At 33.9% G+C, this 22,064-nt stretch overlaps 1 protein-coding gene across 1 annotated transcript in view; it reads left to right on the top strand.

Moving 5' to 3' along the window:
- Window positions 1-22,064, top strand: part of DKK2 (dickkopf WNT signaling pathway inhibitor 2) — a 112,084-nt gene that overhangs the window by 2,077 nt on the left and 87,943 nt on the right. The window lies entirely within an intron of this gene.

Raw genomic sequence — 22,064 nt, 5'->3', positions numbered from 1 at the left:
CTGAGTTTCCTTGGAGCCGAATGATGCTGCGGTTCTGCGCGCTCTCGGTGTCCTCCGCCGCCCCTGTCCACAGCGCAGCCAGCAGGGTGAAGGTTGACAGAGAGGGCCAAGCCAGTCTGGAATGGACAGAGAGACAAGACTCAGGCCCGGGCTTGGCCCCCTACTGCCCTCTCACGGGGACAATTTTGCAGTTTTGCTAGTTTTGCAGTTCCAGAACTCTTCCCAGAGCTTTGAAATGTCTACCATTTCAGCTATCCTTTCAAGGGATTACAAAATCAGCAATCAGATTTTTTTTAAGGTCTCAGGAAAAATAAGAAAGTACATATACGTACACACAAACATAACTGTTGCACATCCTCACGCACGTGCACATGCCTGCACGCTTATGTGACCACTTTCATTCGTTTTTCCTCTCCTGGGAGACACCCTAGGATTATCAATAGCAATGGACCTAACCTTTTCTTAGAAATGTGTCGTAAGATTAAACAGCGGTTACAAAGAATGGGTGCTCTCAATCTAAATCATGACTCCTCTAATGCTACTGACTTCAAATTTCATGTTCCCAGTTGAAGAAAGCTTAATGTAGTTCTCCCAAGGACACAGGGAAGCACTCAATAGTACTGAGGTTCCTTTCCATTCTAATCTATGTATTTTCTGGGAATTTTTGTAAAGCGCTTTTTGTTTCTGTCCCACAACTGGGCCCACATACCTGATGTTCCTCTGTCAGAAGATCAGTTACACGCATCTTTTCATTAGCCATAGCGTTACACAGGGGAGACTGAGGGATGCATCCCACAACTTAGCTTCTTCTTTATGTTTTGATACTGTGTCTGTATATAAATCGGTATAAAATACGTTTTTATGTGGCTCCCTCTCCAAATAGCTACTTAATTATGCTTCTTAAAGAGTTTGGAAGTCTATTTACATCGCCTTACATTGAGAATTTATTTATTTATTTATTTCACAAATGGGTTGAATTTCTAATATGCTTTTCATAACATACCAGTTCTATGGAATATCTTTTATTATATTTACTGAAGTGGAATCCTAGATTGTTAAAATTTGACATTAAGCTTGTGAAAAAAATTGTTAACATATTCAAGATAAAGGTAAAACAAAATAAAATATTGGGTTGAATAGCAGGAGGATAACTGGCAAATGGGAAAATTTTATTTTGTATATTCTTGTTTAAGGAATGATCTAAAGTATGTACTGTTATGAAGAAACAAATAGTAAAACATTTTCTCTTTGAAGTAAAAAGAATAATTCTTTGGATATTTGCGAGTCTCTTTATCTTTTTTATTCTATAGTTATGTGGTTACCAACATTCTTACTATTATTATTTTCATAAATGAAATGGAAATTAGAAAGGCTATTACAGGGAAGATGTCATTTCCTTTTGTAGAGAAAAACTCTAGAATAGAAATGTAGCTGAACTAAAGTTTTAGGCATCACAATAGTAAAATATGATTGAAAATATTGGAATTAAAGTGTCAACTAATCTAGTTAGCTAACCATATAGTATCATCCTAAGACCTATTAAGTTTGATTTCCCCCAACTCCCTTTATACTTGACAAATGATGTTGAAATATATTTCTTTCAGGGATACAGGAGGAAGAAGCTCTAGGATGCAGCTTCAAGTAGGCAGATTGGAAACTTAGTCCTTGGTGTTCTTTCTCTTAAATGGAAATTGAAAATAGCCTATTTTAATTTTTCAGGATAGAGAATTAAATTTTGCCACTGCAGAAGGAATTCTTGAATAAATTTAGAAAATTCATTAATCCACAAAAGTGAAAAAGAGACTTATATGAGCTCTAAAGTTTTATTGAAAGTTGCCTGATTTCATGTAAAGATAAATATTCTTATTTACAGGAATTCTACTTGTTCCATAGGCAAGATGGATTATTTGTAATATCACTTCTAAAATGTGCCTTTGAATTTTAGAAAAGATTGAGAGAGAGAAAATCCACTGTTCTCCAGAGGTGTTACATTTCTCAGTTTAGGTTTGCTTTCAAAGACACCGTATGAGTTATAAAGGAAACTGACATAGTAAATTGAGAGTGACAGTATTCAGAAGATTGATACAGAATTAGCAAAAATTGAACGGCTGAATTATTCGCATCAATGTTTTAATTTGCCTTTTCATTTGCAGCTATTGCTAATAAGTACTGCATGTATGTACTATATTTGTATACAGGCTAAATTAAGTTTTAGGACTGTTACTAATATATTTACATAATATATAAATATTTATGCATTTTAATATATATGCCAATTTCTAAGGAGACTGTTTCAGATGTTCTAAATTAAAAGTAATTTCAAGCAAAATCTTCAACATCATGTGAATAAATATATTTTGATGAAGTATGCCATTTCTCAATACTACCTCTGAAGTTTGAGGTGTTGACTTTTATGGGCCACCTTCAAAACAAATTTTAAAAACCCAAACTACTAAAAAAATCAAGCTTTGCAATTCACATATTTTTCTGTGTGAATGAAAAACCTTTGGATTTGTGTTTGCAATTGCTTCTTTTATTCTACTTTTTTTGTCTTTTTGAGACCAGCAGATGAATTTAATTTGAATGCAATGCAGTAGCATTTTGCAATTCTTTTAAAAGTGACTAGAATAGTGATAATTATAGTTATATTTTAAATGTAGATGAGCTTTCTGGTATGTGTTTCTAAAAACAAGCTATGGTTTCACATAAATTCAGATTCTATGCTTTTCTAATATGACTTGGACACTTCAAGGATAGTGGTTTGGATGAAGTTATGTGTGAGAAAAGAATGAAAATTCATTGAAAGAGAAGCTTGAACAAGTTGACTGAAGAGCACTAATATTTGTAGAGTGCATTTTCTTTAATGAAAGTATGCTGTATCTGTATGCACAAACATTCATGAAAGTGCTCACTGAAATAAACTATATACTCTATTTTTGGTAAACGATCTCTTCGCTTTCTGAAATCATCCATGACTTTTTTTTTCTAACCTCAGCCCAACTTTCTCCTGCTTAAGAGTAAATAATCTGATAGCCTCTCTGGACATTGACTAACACTAAATATAATCAGGAAATCAAATCATTTTTATGATTAAATTTTTTAAAATCAAGGAATTTGAAATAATCCATATTAACGTTCCTTTCTTCCCACCATGAATTATAGAAAATTGATAGTTGATACAAGTGGAAAGTTAGCTCGTGAATAGCAAGAAAAGTATTTTAATGATAATCTAATATGAACATCCATCATTTTATTTTTGTGTTAGACTAGAGAGCACAAAGGACAAAGTTGCTCAAACTTACTCCAGCTGTGACTCTGACCCTGTCATAATCTTCTTGCATATTCTTCTCCAATACAAACGTTTGCACCTTCTTCTCCTTTCCAAGATATTTTGAAACTTATAATTTTAAGATTAGGTAAGGCAATGTCATAGAACTATAGCTAGTATATTCTGATCTAGGCAAATATTGACTCTTCTTCATTTCCTTACAAATTGCTTTAAATGTACATTAAAATAGTCGGTTATATTTTAGAAGAAATTTATAATAGTTAACATATTTGCCATTTTAGACTCAGTCTCTAATGGCTGTTTATTCTTTAGTATTGAGTTAACAGCAAAATCAATTACAATCTTATTTCTGCCTGTGACTTTCTGACGGCCTGCTGGAGTTGTTTTACTTCCTTATGCCTCTAGTCACTTGTGCTCATTTATAACAAGGAGATAAACCTGTTTTTAGCAATTTATCTGATTGTTCAAATGGTTTATGTGATATTTGTGTCTGCCTGAGCCTCTTACTGAGTCCTTTTTTAACAACCCAGAAGCATAAACCAAAAGGAAGTAAGGCTAATCATAATTGATAGACATTTTGCATTATGTAGCATCGCTTTAAGATTGCGCAGAAAGATTTAATACAGAATGCATAAGAAAAATTTAGTATTACTATTTGAGGTAAGCGAAAGTCAATTTTCTCTTCCTTCTCTGTCCACTCTTGACAGGAACTAGAGCAGAATATCATATTTTTCTCTAATTGTTGTGTTAGGACAAATATAAAGCATTCTTTTAAATAAGTCAGTCAATATAACATTTGGTAGGTTCTTTTCTTTGTAATGGCAAATTGAATCAAAGAAAACTTTAAGGCAGAAAGATTTCAATATCCTGTTTAAATTTTTTAACAGAAGTAATTAGTTTACGTATCACTAACAACAAAATTGCTACTCTAACATGTATTCCACAACCCCTGAATCTGTAAAACAGATTATATTTTGGGAATCTCAATAATAGTTTAGATTTCTCTATGTGCTTTAAATAATCAATTCAGAAATAAAATTAGCAAAAATACAAAAGTAGTAAATTTTAAAAAAATGTTACTTATCTTTTTCCACAGAGTCAAAAGGGACAAATGGACATCAGATATCCTTTTAAATACTTTGCAGTATCTAATTTAAAATAAAACAATCTAAAGCAAAAAAGAACAAATCTACAATTTTAAAAAATCAATGAGCTAGTAAGTACATTAAATGACAAAACAAATAAAAATATCACAATTAGGGAAACTGACTTATCAAAGTGATAGATCTGTCCAAACCTCTCCCAGGAGACATTAGATCTTCATGTTATACTTTATCATCTGGAATAAGATTGTTCTTTCTTCAGGGAAATAGAAGAAGTGAGTGATCTTCAGGTATATTATTTCCTTAAACTAGCTCGCAAGAACTTATGGCACACAATAAATTATAATAAGGGGTACCATTAATTGATTATTCACTCTGTGCCAGGCATGAAACTAAATCCTCAATTGCATTAACTCTTTTGATCCTCTAGGCAACCCTTTGAAACAAATCCTAGTATCATCCTTATTTTTATAAATGATGAAACATTTAATAAATAATAAAGACATTCCTGAGACACAGAGAGGTTTTACAATGTGTACAAGTCACATCGCTGTAAATGGAGAAAGCTAAAGTTCAAACCTAAGCAATCTAATATTAGAACCCATATATTAAACCACCTACTTATGCTGCTACAATATGCTGTTTATTCTGAATTTAGGAGAGAACATGAACACTTACTCTTCCCTCTCTATACTTGAGTGACATGGGTATAACTCCAATTTAATTAAAAGTCACAACAAAATCCAAGCTCCCTGTTGCTCCCAGCTGCTACTCTGAGAAGTCTAAAGTGTGTTAGTACTTCGTGGATGCTAAGGCAGGCACCATAACAATACATTATTTTCACCTCTGCCTCTACTTCCCTACCTGCCTTCCCACATAACCCTATCTTTCTTTTACTCTTTCCCATTAAAGTATAAAATGATAGTGTCACCCCAAGTAGAAAGTAGATTCTATTGCATAAAGCTTATTCTCTCTTCTTGTTTCACACCCAGCAAGAAATTCCCCTGTCCTCATCTTCCTGAATCTGAATGTCACTATGTGATAGAGAAGCACAGGCACAGGCTTTCCCAATGACTCCTCTGCAATGCCTTTGTTTGTTTGGCTGACATGTCCTACATCCTGATCAGATGGGGGAAATTCTCTAAATTTAGAGTCTTGTATTGCTTTTGCTTTTTCCTTACCTTTGACCCCTTCTAGCTGCAGTTCAGATAATCAGATGATCTGTGTCAGCATCACAGCACTACAATTTCAAACAGGTTTTAAATTCCACTCACCTCTGATTAGTTTAATGTGTTTGGAAAAGTCAGTTAATCTCTCTAGTCTTTCCTTTTTTCAGTATACCCATAAAATAGGGGTAACAATAACAACAACAACCATAAGAGTAATAATGCTTAACTTACTGGGCAATGGTGAGGATCACATGAGATAATATATATAAAGAAAACTTTGAAGAATAAGAAAGTGCACTTAGTTGTAGTGCTGATGTCATTATTACCACCGCCATTACAGAAATAAGTAAAGTCAAATGCTCGTGCACCAAATAAGAAGTGGCCTCTTAATCTTCCCCACCAAGTTGGGCAGAGGTACGAGAAGGAAAAAAATGAACTCAATTACTCTTAGGCTAAGAATTATAAAGCAAAACGAGACAAAATAAACATACACATACAGATGATGTGACATTTCTACTATTTAATGTTTACATTAAGAGAGATGATAAGTCAATGTTGTCTTGTAGAACATAAGCGCACTGGCAAACAATTAAGTAATTAGTGGAATTGTGGAAAGAGCATGGAAACAAGGGTACCCCAGATGTTAAAAATACAATCATAGTAGGTGGAGATCATAAGCAAGACAATATTAGTTGTTCAACCACAAGAACCAAAATAATTGAACATCATGTTAGTCTGCTTCTAACAGTATTCATTTGATATTTTCCAAAGTGAGATAACCCCTGCACTGGCAAGATTCTTGACACTTTCTATATAGTGTATTGGCCAAGACAGCTTGCTAGGATTTTGGAAGGCTAACAACCTTCATTGAGTGTCAGCTGTCTCTTCCAGGAGGACTCAGAAACTGGGAATTCATTGTTTCTATATCATTTTCTTTTTTTTTTTATTTTGAGATTTTTTTGTGTGATTTAGGTAAATTGAAATATGTTAGTAACGTTAAATCAAGAGTGAAATACATTTCATGGAAGCATGTGATAAATTTCATTTAACATATTGGAAACAAACTGCCAGTAAATGTTTCTATCTGATAATGGACTAAAAAATCTTCATCCAAATGAGAGGCAGAGGGAATAATTATCATTTAACATCACCTGAAATTACAATCACATTCAAATAATAGTTTTCACATTCTATTTCCTCTCAACCCTTTGAAATTTGGAGCAGCAGGTATTGTGTTAGTCTTCTGAAATCCAGAGTCTTTTTTCCCCACTAACCGTGCTCCGTACTCTCGGCAGTCTATTGTCTAGTCCTTATGCCTAATTTATTTTTTGCATGTTTATTATTATGCTATTCTGTTTCTTCTCTGGTTCATTCCTCTTTATTTTCTTCACTTATTTCTCTATAATTATCTGCCTAGAAATGTGAGCATTTCCTCCAGCTCCCTCAACAGTTCTCTTTTCTTTCTGTTCCACTTTCTCTTCTTTACTGACATTATTTTCCTTTTTGGAATCACCTGCCACAGATGCAGCTGTCTACTTTTAGTTTTATAAAATTTTAGGCCCCATTTCTTGCTCAACTATTTTGGAAATCCTGCCAGAAATAAGAGTAACCACAACAGAAAAACCCTTGATAACAAAAATTACGCCTTTTTTTATTAATCTCATATTGTCTGGAGTCGGGCAACCAAGTCTTCATGATTTCTGACATGATTAAATGACAAAACAAAGTTATCAAAAAAGCCTATACATTAATTAAAGCTATAACACTCAAGTGTGATTACTGAAAATTCGTTCTGCGCTCTGGTCTGTTTCATCACTCACGGGTGACGAAACAATGCTATGTAGGTTCTTACCAAAACAAGTGGTTTTTGTTTCTTTAACCCTACTTGAGTATTTGGAGTTTAAGTTATTGAGTATTTGGAGTTTAAGTAGACTTCCATTTTTTTTCTCTGTGATGGACTTGTTAAAGAAACTCATGTCTGATTAAAATGTGCAAGTAACTATGACTTAAGCTCACAAAATGTTAATATAATATGCACAAATATTTTAAACAGCATATATTTATCTTTATATATTGAACTATGTACTAGAGTTTTTTTTGCTCTTTACTTTTCATAAATAACATTTTATTAATTTTCAGTGTGAAAAACCTTCTTAACATTTACTTTCAACCTGATAAGAATCTTTTAAAATGTTTGAATATTTTAATAACCAAATAAGAGGATTATCCAAATGTGCTTAAGTATTATCATTAAAGATAGAGAGTTTTATAGAAAGGACCAAAAGAAACTTTTATTATCTAAAAGTTTCAAGAACTTATACAACAGACTAAAGCAGGACACACAACTGGGTAACACATTGGGAACTGCCTAATTTAACTTGCTTGTTTTACACACGAAGAAATTGGATTAAGAGATATTTCATGATCTGCCCAATGTACTATAATCAATGCCTGTGACAAAGAAATTCTCACTGGAACTTGCATCCTCTGACTTCTAATATAAACATTTCAAATAATCAGAAGAAATACTTTCTGTTAAATATTGAATAAGAAAGCTCTGTGAAAGAATTACATTCAGTCGCCTTGAGTTGATTAACTACCTAGTGGAAGAAAAATTATACGTAGACTCTTTTTCAGCTCTAAATTTGTGTAGGTCAAAATGTATTATCAAAGTTTACAGTGTCACGATGACAGCTGTGTCAATCAGTTTTAAACAAAGTTAATGAAAGGAAGTGGCGTCGACTGTATTGTTGCTCACTTTTTCAGTCCTGATACTTTAACGACATGGTTAGCAAGAAGCCTGGCTGGAAAGTCTGCACAGCAGTGGCAGGAGCACACAACAGAAAGGACAAAAGTGGTGGTGGGGCTGCTCAGAATGCAGGGTGCTTGTCCTTTGTCCAAGTGCCAACTAGGATAGAGGCCAATGGCTTTTAAACTTTTTTGACAGAGAAAGAAATATATTTTACACTGTGATTCTGTATCCTCCCTTCTCCACTCACACTCCTAAAAAGAGTTTCAAAAATAAACTCTCTTATAGTAGGTAATACAGTATGACTTTTCAATTTTAGTCCTTCTCTTCTGCTGTGTGCTATTCTATTATTCTATCTTTAAAAAATTTTTTTAATGTAAATCATTATTCATCGAATTGATCTGAATACCACCGACTCATTAGATTACTGCGCTTCCTGGGCAGAGAATTTGGGGCATTGTGCTTGGAGATCAGCAGTGTTTTAGGAAGACGCTGTCTCTGAATCAGCTCCAGTGAGGGATGCTGGAAGCAGCCTGAGCTTCATGTAGAGAAGTATCCACTTTTCCAGTCCTCTCCCAGTTTCCCTTCTTCAACTTCATGCGGACCTCTGACTTAGAGGGATGGGCCTCTTTGCCTGGGGATATGCTTAATCTCTTCCTCTCTCTCCACTTCAGGGGTAAGTGAGCCATAACTATGAAACATTTGATACTCTGATGTTTCATACATGATTAATCTGTGTCTGTTACCTATGTTCCTTCTGGGTATATGCTTTGTGCACTATCACACTTTTTTCAACATACTGTTGAAAGGGGTTATGATTTCTGCATGGGACAGCAGGTGAGCCTGAAAGCGTGCTGGATATCAATTTAGAAGAAAACCTCGTTAGCCTATTTTTAAAACATATGCAGGACCTCAATGAAGTTATCTAACACCTTTAAGCCTTAGGTTTTTTATTAGTAGAATGGTTATCATAATAGTAAGTCCTTTCTCCATCTCTTTGCAAAGCATAAAACACTACTTATTTGCCTCAACATCATTAGAGGTTATTTTACAAAAAAGAAATTTAAAACCATTCCACCCTGAATTTATGAAGTGTAAATCTGAATTAAGCAGTTAGAATCAACCAGAGAATAAGTTATAATTTTGGAATCATGAATTTAGTTTCTGTTTTGATGGATTACTTTTTAAAAATATGGGTGGAGAGATTGAAAATAGAAGTTTTTTGTTTGCTTTTTCGTTTTGTCTATTTGTTTTGATTTTCTTGGATTTGTTTTAAAAACTAGTATCAGTAGTCATACTTTCATATTTCTAGTAAGAACTTAGTTTTTTGTTCTTGCAGGCAGGCTGCAAACAGCTTTCTTGCTTGCTGTTAGAATACCCTGTTTATTCAAGAAGAGCCGTTTGCCTTTATTTTTTTCTGTCATGCCTGGGATGTGCTACTATTTACATATTTTCAAAACACCTTGAAAGGCTTGATAAGAGTCTCAATAATAGATATCAGTATATTTTTAAGGTTCTGAAACTAAGTTTTAGGATCGTATTTTGGACACATTATAGGTTACAGGCTTCAGAATAGACAAAGTTCAGAGAAATAACCAATTGTAAAGCCAGGTTTTACTGGTGCAAAACCACATAGATTAGGACAAAGGACATATATTTTGTCAAAAACTTTTTGAAGAAGAAAGTGAATGTTTTTCAAAGCTGTTGAAAGCACATTATTGTATTGTTACACAAGCGTCAAACAATGTAATAAGTCCATTTATTCATATTATATGTGCAGGAATCTCAGAGTGGTAACCTAATAAATATACATATAATAATATAAGGGTAAAATTTGTGTTCAGAGAACTAGTGTGATTCTTTTTAAATTGTTGTTAATAGGTTTCATTGTTTTTTTAGAGTAGTTTTAGTTTCGCAAAATAGTTTGACTACAAGTGTAGTAAGTTTCCATAAACTCCCTTACCTCCTCCTATCCCTAGCTTCCACTATGATTTGTAGCTTGCATTAGTGTGGTAAATTTGTTACAACTGATGAGTCAATGTCGATACATTATTATTAATAGAACCCATACTCTTTGCGTTTTGCATTCTATAGGTTTTGACAAATGTATAATGACATTTATTCATCATTAAAGTATCATACAGAATAGTTTCACTGTCCTAAAAATCCTCTGTGTTCCACCTATTTACCCATTGCTCCTCTCTAATGCCTGATATTCGTTGATCTTTGTACTATATCTAGTTTTGTCTCATCCAGGATGTCATGCAGTTGTAATCATATCACATGTGGCCATTTCTGATTGGCTTCTTTCACTTCATAGTATATATTTAAGATTCTTCCATGTCTTTCACCGTGATGCTTTTGTTTTTATAAGCTAAAATTGTTTTCCAAAATAAATGAATACTCTTAATTTTATCCAGATCTGAGTGTAATCTTTGATTTCCAGTTTACTCAATATGTGAGCAAAAGTAATGAATTATAGAAACATGATTATTACTCTTTAATAACATGAAGAAAAGTTGAAGATTATACTCTATGGAAAAATTGCAAAGAGGGAGACAATTGTGGCAAAAATAAGGCCAAGGATTATAAACTATCAATTATATGATTAGATTCTCAGGAAAAGTTCTATATATCCACCTTCCCAGGAGTTACATCTACTTGGACATCTGACAGGCAACTCAAATTGAACATGTTCCAAAACTAAAAACAGTATTTATTTCTCTTAAACTTGCTTCCCCTCTTGTATTCCATATAAAGGTAATTAGCATCGCTACCCAACCATTTGACCAAGTTAGAAACAATCTAGGCTTCCTGCTTTCTATCCCTCCTCCGAAGCAATTATACTGTAATTTATAGGATTCTACTTCTTCCCTAATAGTAATCCTTTTTTACTGATTTATTGCCATCCCAATTTTTCATTGCCTTGACTCAGACCATTGTTTTTTCTCAATAGATTACTACAATATTATAAATGTTTCCTACTTTCTGAAACATTATATACACTACTTCTAAAGTGAGCTTTCTAATGTAAAAATCTGATCAGTCTATTCTCCATCTATGTCCATTTCTAGAACATGAACATGTTCATCTATGTCCATTTCTAGAACATGAACTCCTCAACATGGCACACAATACCATCAATTATCTTATTTCTCTCTACTGTGTCCCTCAAGCCACACAGCTCATCAGTAGCAGAGTTGGGATTTAAGGCCAAGCAGTCTTTCTAAAGTCTGTACACTTAAACTACTTAATCACCGTGCTAGACTGTCTCATATAAGTTGGAGGCCATAGAAACCAGCTACAGACCTTCTATTGATATATTTCAAAATTCAGATGTGATTCAAATTCTTCAGGTAAGTCAGTCAACTTGCTAATTGCTTACTTCTTAAGTGTATTAGATACTATGATCACAGTCAACAAACATTTAGGACAAGGTATATGTAGCAATAAAAACAAATGTAATGCATTTGAAGCATCTAGTTGAAACTTTACGGTTGGAAGAGGCTCCCAGAAATTGTCTAGTTCATGATTCTATTTCTAATACAGTTTTATAATTGGACAACTTGATGAGTTTTTCTTTTTTATAAAGATTTCTAAGGGTGAACATTTGTATTGCATCTCTTAGTTATCTAGTTAACTTCAATTAAGGATGGAAACATTCTGCTTTTTGCTAGAAGTGAAGCAAATGAATAAAATAAACTGGATATCAATATCTACTCAAAAACTTTTCCTCATTAACAGAAAATGTAATCAAGGGATTTTAGTAATTCTTCACAGACTATACCCTGGCTCTTTGGGCAGACAGTCAGGCTGACTTATAGGTACAAGCAAGCTACCTCCACAAACAGTCAGGAAAAGGTCTGATTGTGCTGGGCATTGTGCTGACATTGTAAAGAATTGATGTCTGTTTTTTCCCCACAAATATTGTAGGATAAATTAAAGTTTGATTTTTTTACCTTCGTAAATGCCTCACTGTTCCCTGAGAAGGTCTGATTCTAACTTTGTAATTTTCTTTTTTCTTTTTTTTTTTTTTTTGAGGCGGAGTCTGGCTCTGTCGCCCGGACTGGAGTGCAGTGGCCAGATCTCAGCTCACTGCAAGCTCCGCCTCCCGGGTTCCTGCCATTCTTCTGCCTCAGCCTCTTGAGTAGCTGGGACTACAGGCGCCCACCACCTCGCCCGGCTCGTTTTTGTATTTTTAGTAGAGATGGGGTTTCACCGTGTTAGCCAGGATGGTCTCGATCTCCTGACCTCGTGATCCGCCCGTCTCGGCCTCCCAAAGTGCTGGGATTACAGGCTTGAGCCACCGCGCCCGGCCTAACTTTGTAATTTTCAAAGCACATAAGAAATATTAGTGAGAAGAGGCAGGCTCACAGGAAAGTAGAAGTGTGGGGAGAAATAACTAAGTTGGAATGTAGGAATTGGCGGTGACTTCAGTATTGATTGGTGGAGAGATGTCAGTAAAGTGGACAATAACTTACTGCAGGGAGGGCAGAGCAACAGAAAATGTGCTGAACTATATCAAATTAAGACGTTTGATAAATAAAGACACAAGTTTAAAATACTGTCATAGATTTTGTAGTCAAACATTCTCAAACATTATTTTCCGTATTAGTCACCATAGATAACTCATTCCTTTGATATTGTTATGTAGACCTTTGTTTTGAAATTAATTTAGAAGTAGTTTACATGTTTGTTTATTTTAGGCCATGACTTTAGGGCCATAAAAACATTATACATATTGATTCACACACCACATTCAAAATACTTGGCTCTGAGTGGCTTTTTGTTGTTTCTGCAAACAAAGTACCCCACAGAAGGTGAGAATGTCAAATACATGTGTTGTTTCTCCAAGTAATTTTTTCAAGCTCTAACAAGCATTCTGAGTCAAGGATTCAGCATTGTGATTATAACTGTAAACCTTTCAATGTCAATTGTTTTAAGGTGAAAAACCCTCAGCTGGGTTTAGAAAGTCTTAAAATTTAAAGTATAATGGAATATTATTTTGTAATCTGGTCTTCTCCATTAGAAGAGCATGGTCAAAATTCATGTAATATGCTTATTATTTCCAAAAGAATCATGGTGTTCTAGAGGCAGTTAATGAACGTTGGTCAGTGGTATGTTCTCCACCCCAAACCCATCTTTTTTTCTGAAAGAGGAGGCAGGAACAAATCATACTCAATGCAATTCCCCAGGGTCCAGTCTGGTGGCACCTGTTACTTCATGTGCAACTTAGTTAAAATGTGCGCACAGAGACACAGACACACACAAAGCCTGTCAAAAATTATTTTTAAAATGAGTTCAATTGTTTTAGATTCCACATATAAGTGAAAACATGCATTATTTGTCTTTCTGTTCATGGTTTGATTTAATTATTCTAAATTGTATTTAATAATTGTAATATTACTTGTACCCATAGATTTATACAATTCTAAATTGTCAATTTGCAATAAATTTGTTTTTAATTTTAAAAAGTTATTTTTTAAAAAATGCAAACCCATCCCATTAAAATTAAGAGGAAAGACTAAACTTCTTAACCCATAAAAATGTTCTTGCAGTTGTTCAAATTAATACATGCTTCCACAGTACTCTTTGGAAATCCTTGTAACTTTTCTTGTTTGCCTATTTGCCCTGCTGCTATCTTCCCAACACTTTTCAGGAGGAAATGGCTTTTTAACAAGAAAAATCCTCTTGAAATTACATTTCCAAGTGGGTCCTGGCCACAGCATCTGCAATGTATTGTAACATTTTTGGTCTTTTTAAAAATTCTCATTGTTAAAATCATAAGTGGCCAATACTCAGGTCTTCTGCCACAGCCATCCCAGTGATTGACTACAAATTGAATTGAAGTGTGTACTATGAATTTTCTCATTAGAAAATAAAAGCTTTCAACACCAAAAAGAAACTATATTTGATGGCCTGAACCTTATAAATTTAAGACCTAAAAATATAACCCTGGTTTTTAGCAGAAATCAATAAAGAATAGTGTAGCTCAACCTCATCACTATTTTTTTTAAATGTTCACTCTGGGAGAGTCAGACACTAACAAAGAAGATGCTCTAATGGTGGAACCAAGATGTTCTGGATATTCAAGGACTATTTCAAATATCTTTGGAAAACAAAGCCAAGGCAGTGAACACATAATTCATGACAAATCCATGCTATTGGAATTAAGAATTGTACACTCAGTGAAGTTTCAACAGTAATCATCATAGTGAGATTTAATGTAAGATATTGAGGGAGTGATATTCTGTAGTTTTGATGCATGGAAAGGAAAGGAAGAACATAACTGACTGCTGCTTTTAACACAATGATGAACAAAATCAATTAGGATAAATAGACCAACTTCCAAATCACAGTCATTGCTTATCCATGTATAATGCAGTCTGACGTTAAATGATGCAGTCTGGCATCAGTATACTACTCTAGTATATTCCTAGGAATGTGCTACACACAGCATTAGTGTGACTAGATATTTGAGAAATACATCCTTTTTTTCTGGAAGATAGTGACAGCTAATATTTGTAGAGCACTTACTTTATACCAGGAATTTTATGTTGCCTCCTTTAACCTTCCCTAAACCCTGTAAGCTTCTGTTATGTGCAGAGTAATCAGTAAATCTTTGAAGGAGGTAATCAAGCAGGAAGGATGATGCCAAAAAAGTGACCATTTAGGTTTTGGGCAAGCTCAATACTTGGTATCTGTGCTCCCATGTGACTCAGTTTCAAACTCAGAATTATTTGATTAAAATTTTAATATAGGACAGTGTTGCCTCGTTAAGTGAGAAGACCACTTGAATTTTGGTTTTTTGGTTTTGTTTTTTTAAAAGTGAATGAGATTGGTTTTTTCCCAAGTTGGAGTTCTATTTTGTTTTGTTTTAGGAGGTTAACATCTCTATACAGCTGTGCCCATAAACTCTGGAAACATTGTTGAAGTTCTTATCTTCTCGTCTCTGAGGAGAAAATCCAAAATGACCATAATATTCAAGAGGACCAGATTGTAAATCTCTCTTCAAAGCAAAAAACAAACAAACAAAAACAACTAAAAACCACCGCCAACAAAAAATAACCTTTTAAATACCCGATAACTACTAGTAGTTATTGAAGGGTGACAGATTGCAAAACAAGGACTAAAGATAGTTTGCAGGAAATTGAGGTCCCCAAATTGCGAGAGTGTTAGTTTATACTGTTTTAGATGCCAGTTTTAGTAGGAAAAAAGATAGGCAGTTAATACTAATTATTCGATAGAGTTCGTATTGTTCACTGTGTTTCCTTTGACCAGATTTTCAATGATCAGGACAGGGTATGGGTCAAATATCGCATCATGTTTTAGAAGGGCTAGGAAAGAGAGATATTCCCTTGTTGATCTGATTGTCATAAACCCAGCAACCCATAGAACATTTTTGGAATGTGCACATGTTTAACACCTGGAATTATAGTCATACTTCATTCGTCACCAGAATGAAAAGCCAAGGGCCGACTAAAGAAGAATTTCTGAGGCAATTCTTCTGGAGCTAGCAATATACCCTACTTGTCATCTCTCAGATATGAGCCTTTAATCCCCTTTTCCTAAAACTGTTTATTTTAAAATACGAGAAAGGCTAGGGATGTTACAACCGAGTTCTGAGCTTTCTGTTTTAAGAATCTAATCCTTCAAACCCATCTTCAGCAAAGAGACTGGCATTTCATGTGCTGAGCAGATGATGTTCTGCAGCTCTGGCCAGCCCACATGTACAGCTGGGCCGGTCTGGCACACAGGTGTTCTGATTTGGACCTTCTTGAAATTCTGACACCACACTCTCCTCCATTGGGAAAGATGACTTGGCTATGCTATTTTCTAGTGACAACAGGTATACTGACCTAACAAAAACAGCTCCAGCTAAGGTGATAACATAACCCTCTGACTCAGATTGAGCTCAGATTGAGGGTGTATGGTGTGTTCTAAGAGTCTGAGCCAACTTTTTGGTTTTGATTTCCTCTTTTATATTGCATATTGTCATTCATGTTTCCTCCCTTCACCTCTCAGAATTTTGGGTACTTCTAAGAAGGGTGGGAACATCCCTCGGTGGGAAAAATGCTGGAGTAATCAAACAAACAAAGCTAAAAATTTGTATTGAAATGGGTGTTTTTTCAATCATTGGTAAATATTGAGCAACCGCATTCCAAAGTTAAGTAGTCTGCCAGCATTTAAAAATGAGAAAAACTGGCAAATTTATTAAACTTCATAGCATTTGACAAAACTACTGTAAAAGTAAAAGGAGATTTCAAAAATATAGGCAATAAAGAAGAAATATCATTGCTGTTCCTTCTGCATAATCTTTTATATAATCATTTCAGTCTCACCAAAAATGTTTCTCAGTGCAGAGCCCAGATGTTTTGAAGCTTTTTTTTTTTTAAGAAAGCAATATTTAAGAACTTTTCCATTCCTTTCCATCTTAGTAACAGCTGCTTCTAACAACTGCTTATAATAATCATGGCTAAATAGGAAAAATAATAGTGGAAATGAATGAGGAAAGTAGATTGTATCACAGTTTAGGGCTTTATATTGTGTCATTACTTTGTCTCTGATTCTCTCTCTCTCTCTCTAACAAAAACACAATTTTTAGAATTGTCTCAATTAGTAAAACCCACTCATCTTCACTCAAGTGTGCCCTAAAAATCAATGGGCTCTGCCTTTAAACAGCTATAATTGCTAAGCTCAAGAGGAAACTAAAAAATTATTATCCAGATGGGATTTTATCCCACTGCATTAAGATAACTTCAACCTTTGCTGTTAATCTAAACCGAATCATATATTGAAGAGATATTCTGATTTTCAAAGAGGGAAGGTTTGTTCTAGTAGAATGGTGAGCTTGTTATTGATTCTGGACTATATTATAGAATGGATTATAAAGTTAAATACTTAGGGAAATAGAGACACCTAAGAAACAACATAGGTTTATTCAGAATGAATTATGACAAACTAATTTCATTTCTTTAACATGGGGACTGGTATGAGTATAACATTTCGTCCTCACCATCTCCAGTCACTCCGTTTGTGACTTAATGGTCTTCTGGCTTTAAATACCACTGTATGTCAATGACTCTTATATTTATATCTCTAGACAAAATGCCTCTCTTGAACTACATATTAATATATTCAAGTGCCTACTTAACATTTCCACTACTAGATGTTTCATATTCAGCATGTCCAAATCCCATCTTTTCCCTTTCCAAACCTGCTGCACCCATGGTTTTCTCCATCTCAATTGATGGTTAGTTTTCCAGTTGCTCAACCAAAAGCCTTGGATTCATCCATAATTTTTCTCTTTCCCTTATACTCATATTCAGACCATTAAGAATGTCCCTTAGCTCTGTCTTCAAAACACATCCTTAGATCCAAAAAAGCATCTCTATAGAAGTATGATAGTACCTTACAGAAAAATAGCTAAAAACAGTAAAAACAAATTAAAAACTAGAATAAAAGTTGCTCACCAAAAACTAATTTAGGAATTTAAATTAGGCTGAATAGGATATACACAGGACAGAGCAGACCTTTCTAAGAAAATAGCTATTATACAAATATGAGAAACATCTTTATTTTGTAGTTTAGGGTTTGTTTTTATCTATCTATATTTAGAACATTAAAAAGAATTGATATTCTAGAAACCAATGAAATAATCAAGTCTGTCAGTGTCAGGGCAGGGAAAATTACCAAGTAGCATTTGTTAAACATGCTCTATAAAAATAGAAAACTTTTATTTTCCACAAATTAACTATATTTTCTTCATGTCTTTAATTTTTTAAAAGATTTTTTTCTATGTTTTGGTACATATATAGCAAACAGTGAATGCTAAGCAAACAAGGAGAATGGCTTTTTAGATTTTCCACGATGATCTCTAATGCTGTTCAGGTAAGATGGTGACTTAGCTCCCCTCAGACTCAGACTTTCAAATAACTTTGCTCTAATCTGACTCTTTGGAAGGGCAGGCCTTCTTTGTTGCTTAAGGTTAAGAAAAATTATATTACACAAAAGGTGTTTTGACAATGTTACCACCCCATTTATCATATGTTCCAATTTTTATCATAAGTATTAAAATTTTCTCTTTTAATTTTCACTCCTATTACCAATATTTTTTATCTATCAGACTGGTACATAGACATGTGAGGGAAATTGTATTTGTTTTATCAAATAAAGGCATCTGCTTTTGCCTAAATTTCAGGTCATTCTGTGACCCCATTAACAGAAATGAGTATTCATGTATTAAGAGAGATGAAAAGTACAATTATTTAACTAACACTGTAGTATTCACAAATTAACCAACAAGACAGATTAGAGAACCTAGATATAGATTGAGACATAGACCATTGATGGAAGAAGGAACTATTTAAAAAGTGATGCTGGAAAACATTGGGTAACAATGTGGGAAAAAGTGGCATTTGAACACTATGTTACTACATACAAAAATTAATTTCCAATGGATTAGTGTTTTAAAGGTAAGAATACTAGTTTATTCAATGTACCATGAAGAAAATAGAAAACAGGGCACTAAGTGGGAGATGTATGTAGTACCTGTAGTCAACCTAAATCCTGTATGTCTAAAGATTCCTGTTTAGAATATATACAAAATCCTATAAATCAATAAGGAGTTACCAGAGAGATAAACAATCCAATAAAAAATGGGTAAAATACATGAAGAGGCACTTGACAGAAAAGCAGAATAATGGCTAATAAGTATTTGTATATGGGCCTCGATCTTATTAGTAGCAAAGAGAATGCAAATTAAGATACTAATCTTCCCTTTTATGACATTAGATTATCAAAACTTAAGAATATTAACAATACCAAGTGTATAGGTACCTATGTAAAACTTTAACATATGGTTCATGGGGTGTAATTACGGCAATCACTTGGCAATATCTTATAATTCTGGATATTCATATATATCATGATCTTGAAATTCTACTTTTAAGAATATAACCCACAGAAATATTTGAGCATGTGCACAAGATGGTATGTGTAAAACGGACCACAGAACCACTGCTTGTCATATCAAAAGACAAGAAACAATCCAAATGTTCATCATCAAGATCATGTATATATAAATTAGGGTAGATTAACACCAGGGAGTTAACACTGGTGAATAAATAAATAATGTACAATTAGAAATAAACATGAATGAAGATTTGAAATACAATGGCTACTGATAGAAGACTTTGTGTGTGTGTGTGTGTGTGTGTTTGTGTGTGTAGAACGTATTTTTAATTTCATTTATAATTGACTAATTGAGACATAATTGTACACGTTTATGAGGTACAGTGTGATGTTTCAATACATGTGAACATTGTAAAATGATCAAATCAGGGCATTTAGCATATCCATCACCTCAAACTTTTATCACTTATTTCCGGTGATAACTTTCAAATCTTTTCTAGCTATCCTGAAATATACTATACATTGTTATTAATGGTAGTTGATTTTCTATGTAATAGAACACCATAACATATTCTTCCTATCTAACTGTAACTTTGTACCCCATGACCAGCCCCTCCCCATCTCTCTCCCTGCTCCCCTCCCTCCCTAGTCTCTGGTAAACACTATTGTAGTCTATAATTCTATGAGATCAACTTTTTTATATCCTACATATGAGTGAAATAATACAATATTTGTCTTTCTTTGCATGGGTTATTTTACTTAACATAATGTCCTTCAGGTTTATCTATGTTGCTGCAAATGACAGGATTTCATTCTTTATACAGCTCAATAGTATTCTATTGTGTATATATGCCACATTTTCTTTATTCACTCATCTATTGATGGACTTTTAGGTTGATTCCATCTCTTGACTGCTGTAAATCATGCTACAATAAACATGTGAGTGCAGATATATCTTTGACATGCGGATTTCAATTCTTTTGGCTATGTACTCAGAAATGGAATTGCTGTATCATGCCATAGTTTTATTGCTAATTTTGAGGGAACTCCATACTGTTTGTTACAATGGCTGCATTAATTTTCATTCCCACCAACAGTGTATGAGTTCTGCTTTCTTCACATCCTTGCTGGTATTTGTTATTTTGTCTTTTTGATAGTAGCCATTCTCCGCATTTCTCTGATGATTAGCGATGTTTAGCATTTTGTCATATAATATCTCTTCTTTTCAAAAATGTCTATTAAGGTCTTTTCCCCATTTTTAAATAAGATTATTTGTTTTTTGCTAATGAGTGGTTTGAGTTCCTTACATATTCTAAATATCAACCCCTTGTCAGATGCATAGTTTGCACATACTTTATCCCATTTTGTAGATTTCCTCTCTGCTCTCCCCATTGTTTCTTTTTCTGAGTGGAAGCTTTTTAGTTTGAAGCAATCCCATGTTTGCTTTTGTTGCCTGGGCTTTGGAGGCCCATGCTTGAGGCCCTATCTAAAAACTTATTGCCCAGATCAATGTCATAAAACATTTCTCCTGCATTTTTTCCTGGTAGTTTTATAATTTCAGGTGTTAACTGAATTAAGTAGCTAATCCATTTTAAGTTGATTTTTATATATGTGATAGTCTAATTTCATTATTTTACATGTGTATATCCAGTTTTCCCAGCACCGTTTATTAAAGAGACTGTCCTTTCCCTAATGTGTGTTCTTGGTACATTTACTGAAAATTAAGTGGTTGTAAATGTGTAGATTTATTTCTGCATTGTCTATTTTGTTCCATTGGTTTATAAGTCTGTTTTTATGCCAGTACTATGCTGTTTTGTTTACTATAACTTTGTAATGTATTTTGAAATCAAGTATTAATATTATGATGGCTACAGCTTTGTTCTTTTTGTTCAAGAGGGCTTTGCCTACTCAGGATCCTTTGTGGTTCTATACAAGTTTTAGGATTGTCTCCTCTATTTCTGTATATCATCTATTTTTCTAAACAAGTTACCCAAACAAGCAAAGAAAAGATAAATAATATGAAGGATAGTGGTAATTTTGGAGGGAGTCAAGGAGTTGGGATAGGGGAGGTACACTAAATAGAGGCAGAGTACTGATGTTGTTATAGTTCTTGAGTTGAATGGTGGGTTCACTCTTGTGGTTGATAATCCAAAGATGTTTAAATATATTTTGCATTTATAAAATATACTTAAAATATTGAAAAAGATATAAAATATATTAAGAGATAATATAAAAGAAAGATCTGAGAATCTTTGTCTAACTTGGGGATCTTCCATTCAGGTAAGATACCTGCAGATGGGACTGAAGGGAGAGGCAGATATCTCTGAGTACATACTCTGAAAAGTGTTATTTTATAAGTATTTTATAGAAGGCATATGTTGCAATATCATGATAAACAGTATTAGAGAGAGTTTTATAAAAGGAGAACTTGGACCTTAGAGAATGCAGTTAAAGCTTTTACAAGTTTCCTCCAAGAACAATGACAAAACCCTTTCCCACTCTCGCACTTCCCCACCTTCTGGAATATTAACCTGATATGTGAACTAGTATATTCTTCTGTTACTCACCATCTTTGAAAATATCCTATTTTGAGTGCTTTCTACCTAACTTAGACACACTTTTCTTTTAGAAATGCATTCATGGCTCCCAGAAAGCATCCCTTCTGCAAAACATATCTCCATCCTATTGCTGTCACTTCCTAGGAAATTGGAGAGAGATGAAATTGTTTTTAATGAATGAGAAGAATAAAGAATCATAAAGTCTCAACACAAATAAATACTGATGAAATTTATTTTAGTCATATTTACAAAAATTGTTGCTGAATTGTTCTACTGTGAATA

This window comes from Trachypithecus francoisi, unplaced genomic scaffold (genome assembly GCF_009764315.1).
Source record: "Trachypithecus francoisi isolate TF-2019V2 unplaced genomic scaffold, Tfra_2.0 Lachesis_group1, whole genome shotgun sequence".
Lineage (NCBI taxonomy): Eukaryota > Metazoa > Chordata > Mammalia > Primates > Cercopithecidae > Trachypithecus > Trachypithecus francoisi.
The sequence above is the reverse complement of the archived record's forward strand: the minus strand, read 5'-3'. Positions and strand labels throughout refer to the sequence as shown.